Raw genomic sequence first — 4,015 nt, 5'->3', positions numbered from 1 at the left:
GACCAAATAGATTGCATGCCCACACTACAAGAGCTCACTGGATTCTCAATTTCTAGAACTCAGGATGGAGTCATGACTACTTGTTGAGGATTCTCTAGCATGGGCTCGAGCATAGGCATTGCACTAAAGTTTTGGTTTTTTCTAACAGTACGGTGTGACAAGATCTTTGGGCTAAGAGGACGCTTGGAAATTATGGGTTGCTCAAACGTCGAGAAAAATGGAGCAAGGGGACCAGCTTTTGTTGCCACACAAAGAGGTGGGTGTTGAGCTTACAATGATTTTTTCCATTGGCACAACCCTTCAACTAATGTACAAAATAACGCATGGCTTCCTAGTCGATAAACGTGCTCTAAGCTCCAAGAATGCTTTTGGCGAGATGAGAGACCTTTGGACATTACTTTTTAGCCCAATGTATTTAAATGGTCTCACCACCTTCCCAAGAATCTTGTTGATCAAGTAACCTTGAGATCCTAACAACATAGCATCGGGTTTGGGGTGTTTGACACTATACATCATCTCAGCTGTAGCTCGAACAATGAGCAGTACCTACCTATTGAGTATCATCAAATTGATGTTTATGGAGTCTTAGGTAGCAATGAGCTTTTTAGCTTCCTGTAGGTTGCTCCCAACTTTGTTGTGCAAGTGCTTCTAAGTTGTTCCAACACTAAACAAAAGCAACTCTTAGAAGTCCACTCAAACTATTATTCATGAAATCATAGCTAACAATGAGCTTGTCAAAATGTTGCTCCCAACTTCGTTGTTCTAAGTTGTTCCAACACAAAACAAGAGTGACTCTTAGAGTTCCACTCAATCGGAATGTGAGGAGGAGGCTAAGAGAGCTAGCATGTTCTTTTCCTCTTTATTGAGAAGGAGGGAGGCTTTGCACTATGGCCATGTCTGAGTGTGAAAGTTTTGGAAAGCAAGGGAGAACATGTTGGGGCAAGGGCATCACAAAGCTCTATGACCATGGAGATGAATGCGTAAGTAAACTACAAAGTAAATTTGTTTTAGCTTGTATGTGGTCTCATGGCCATAGAAGAGAGCTATACATCAATATAGGTATACATGCGCAAGGTAACAGACGACGATTTTAATCTTTAAATCCGCTTGAATAGGAAGGAAAATGGCCTACAAATTTAATACATATGCCTTCATACAACTAGAATATATTCAGTCTTACAAATTAAATTTTTTATAAAACCAAGCCAAAGAACAAAGGAAAAAGGGAGTTTGTAAGCGACTTTACACAAAATTATGAGTAAATAACAAAAATAAGCTAAATTAGTAAGCAAAGCTATGCTTTTGTTCTCATCAGGATCTAAGCATAAGCTGCCATCTGGGTTTCAAAAGATTCTTCAATCTCTTGGATACAAATTTTTGCATAATTTCTTATACATTCGACTATCTAAAGAATACTAGAGGACTATTGCTCTGCTTAGCAATATCATGACATGTGGCCAAAGTAAATGAAATAATTATTCTAAAATTTTAAAAACCATTTTCATAAATTTTAAAAATACATGAACAAATCAATAAGATATTCCTAAATACATTCACAAGGAATGTATATAGGTATATGTGAAGCTCTCAATTGCATCAAGCGTTTTTCTTAAAACCTCGCAAGTGATACACAAAGCAATGTCACTAATTGGATCTAAGCATTGGCGACCATTGACAACTACCTTTCACTAGATCCCATCTTCTTGCAAATTGATGCTAAGGTCATGCACGTAAATCCTCCACTCACAGATGAAGAACCAATAGATCTAGAGATGCCATTCTTTATGGTGGATCTTGAATGGAATAGAGAACCTCAAGAAGCTATCCATTTCAATAAGAACTAAGATTTTCTTGGGACCATGAAATAGAGGCTGAAAATGCTCAATTTAAAGATTATGTCTTTGACAATGACAAAGCCATTCTCCATGCCCTAATGACGGTCGAGCTTCATGAAGTTGAATGATAGCTGAAGATCCCGCAAGAAAGCAAAAGGAGGATATCACCGCAAAGCCAAGGCCACTTCAATGAGTTTGAATAAGTCCAAACTAGGATCGTCGAGTTATATCTTACCAAGCCAGCTCCCCCAAAATCTGAGCCACCTCCTCTTGAATGGCCCCTAATGAACTTGAAGGAGTATGCATAACAAATGAACCCTTACTTGGGAATACTTTGCCAATGTAAAAGTTACCCCACAGTTCTCAACGTAAGAAGTTTTGAAAGTTTTAGCCACATGTGCAGATGAAGCTTGATAATGAGACTTCAGAAAAAAAAAGTCCTCAAGAGCCTCAAAAATTGGTTAATGATATTATGCCACCCAGTACCCATAGCACATGTCAAGCTAGTTCAACACCATCAGATGTTGATCTTCGAGAAATACCAGAGTACTTCAAGAACTACACAAGTGGTAGTATCCCCATAACATTGCCAAGGCCAGTAAGAGAATCTGATGTACAAGAAGTTGATGATATTAGAGAGACTCCAATCTATGAGGGACCGGCCAAAACTCGCACAATAAACCTCGCCCTTGAAGGGGAGAAAGAAAAAATGGTATTCATTGAGAAACAACTTAGACAAAAAGATGAAACAAAGCTCAAAGCACTCCTAATGGAATACCGAGACTGCCTAGCATAATCATACAAGGAAATGAAAGATATTTCACCAGAAGTAGCAGTACACACGATACCTATTAGGGAAGGTGCCCACTTTAAGGTATGTGGACCGTATCGAACAAATCCAAAATATGGCACCATGGTTTATGTGACGAACTGAAAAAGCTCTTGGATGCCGGAGTCATCTATGAGATAGAGCACATTGATTGGGTTTCACCCATCATCATTGTGCCTAAACGCAACAAGAAGCTAAGAATATGTGTTAACTTAAATATGTGAATGCCGCCACAATCAGGGATCACTATCCCCTGCTCTTAACAGAAACAGTGTTAAAAAAGGTGACTGGAGATATGCAGCTTCTTGGATGGCTTCAGTGACTATAACCAAGTACAAATTGCTCCTACTGACCAATCAAAAATAGCATTTGTAATAAAATGGGATATATTTGCATATAAAGTCGTGCCATTCGACCTTTGTACTGCCCCGACCACATTCCAGAGAGTCATGTTCACAGCTTTCAAGTCATTTCTAAATAAGCTTCTACAAGTGTTCTTGGATGATTTGTGCATCCACTCAAACAAAAAAACCACTTCAAATGTCTTAAAGCAGTTCTAATCAAATGCAGGAAGTATAGCATCTCCCTAAATCCTACAAAATGTCAATTCTCTCAATGGAAGTGAACAGAAGGAACTCACAATCACTCACGAGAACTCTCAATCTCTCAATTACTCTCGCACTCTCAAGGATCGCAATGCCTCACAGATAAGGAGAGAGAGCACAACTAGAGAACACACCACAAATGACTAATTATATACTAGATTTAGTTGAAAATATAGAACATATACAAACCCCTTTAGGATTAGGATTAGGGCATCTAACCCTTTCCTTTATAGCACTCTATAAGTGTTAGTGCTATGCACATGTAATCACATGATGTTGAGCATGATCTCTCAACATCTCTCTCTCTCTCTCTCTCTCTCTCTCTCTCTCTCTCTTCCCTTCCTCTATCTATCCCTCCTATACTAGTGAAGAAACAAACAACTATTTTTTGTCTCTCTCCCTCACTCATCTCCTCAGCAGATTAAAAAACATAGCAGTTTCAAATATAATCTCTCTATCTCTCTCTCAATATTTCGGCCCCCAGAGGACGGTAATACATTCTTCTTCTTCTTCTTCTCTCTCTTTCCCTTCCTCTATTTATCCCTCCTATACTAATAAGGAAACAAACGACTATTTTCTGTCTCTCTCCCTCACTCATCCCCTCAAACAGAAAAAAACATAGTAGTCTCTCTCTCTCTCTCTCTTCCTCTATCTATCCCTCCTATACCAGTGAAGAAAAAAATGTCGAAAATAGTCTTGTAGTTTTAAATATCATCTACCTCAATCTCTCCCTCTTCCCTGCCTTT

This window comes from Dipteris shenzhenensis, chromosome 5, assembly GCF_047967505.1.
Source record: "Dipteris shenzhenensis isolate YYH24624 ecotype China chromosome 5, Dip_SZ_1.0, whole genome shotgun sequence".
Taxonomy (NCBI): Eukaryota; Viridiplantae; Streptophyta; class Polypodiopsida; order Gleicheniales; family Dipteridaceae; genus Dipteris; species Dipteris shenzhenensis.
This window is presented reverse-complemented; position numbering follows the sequence as displayed.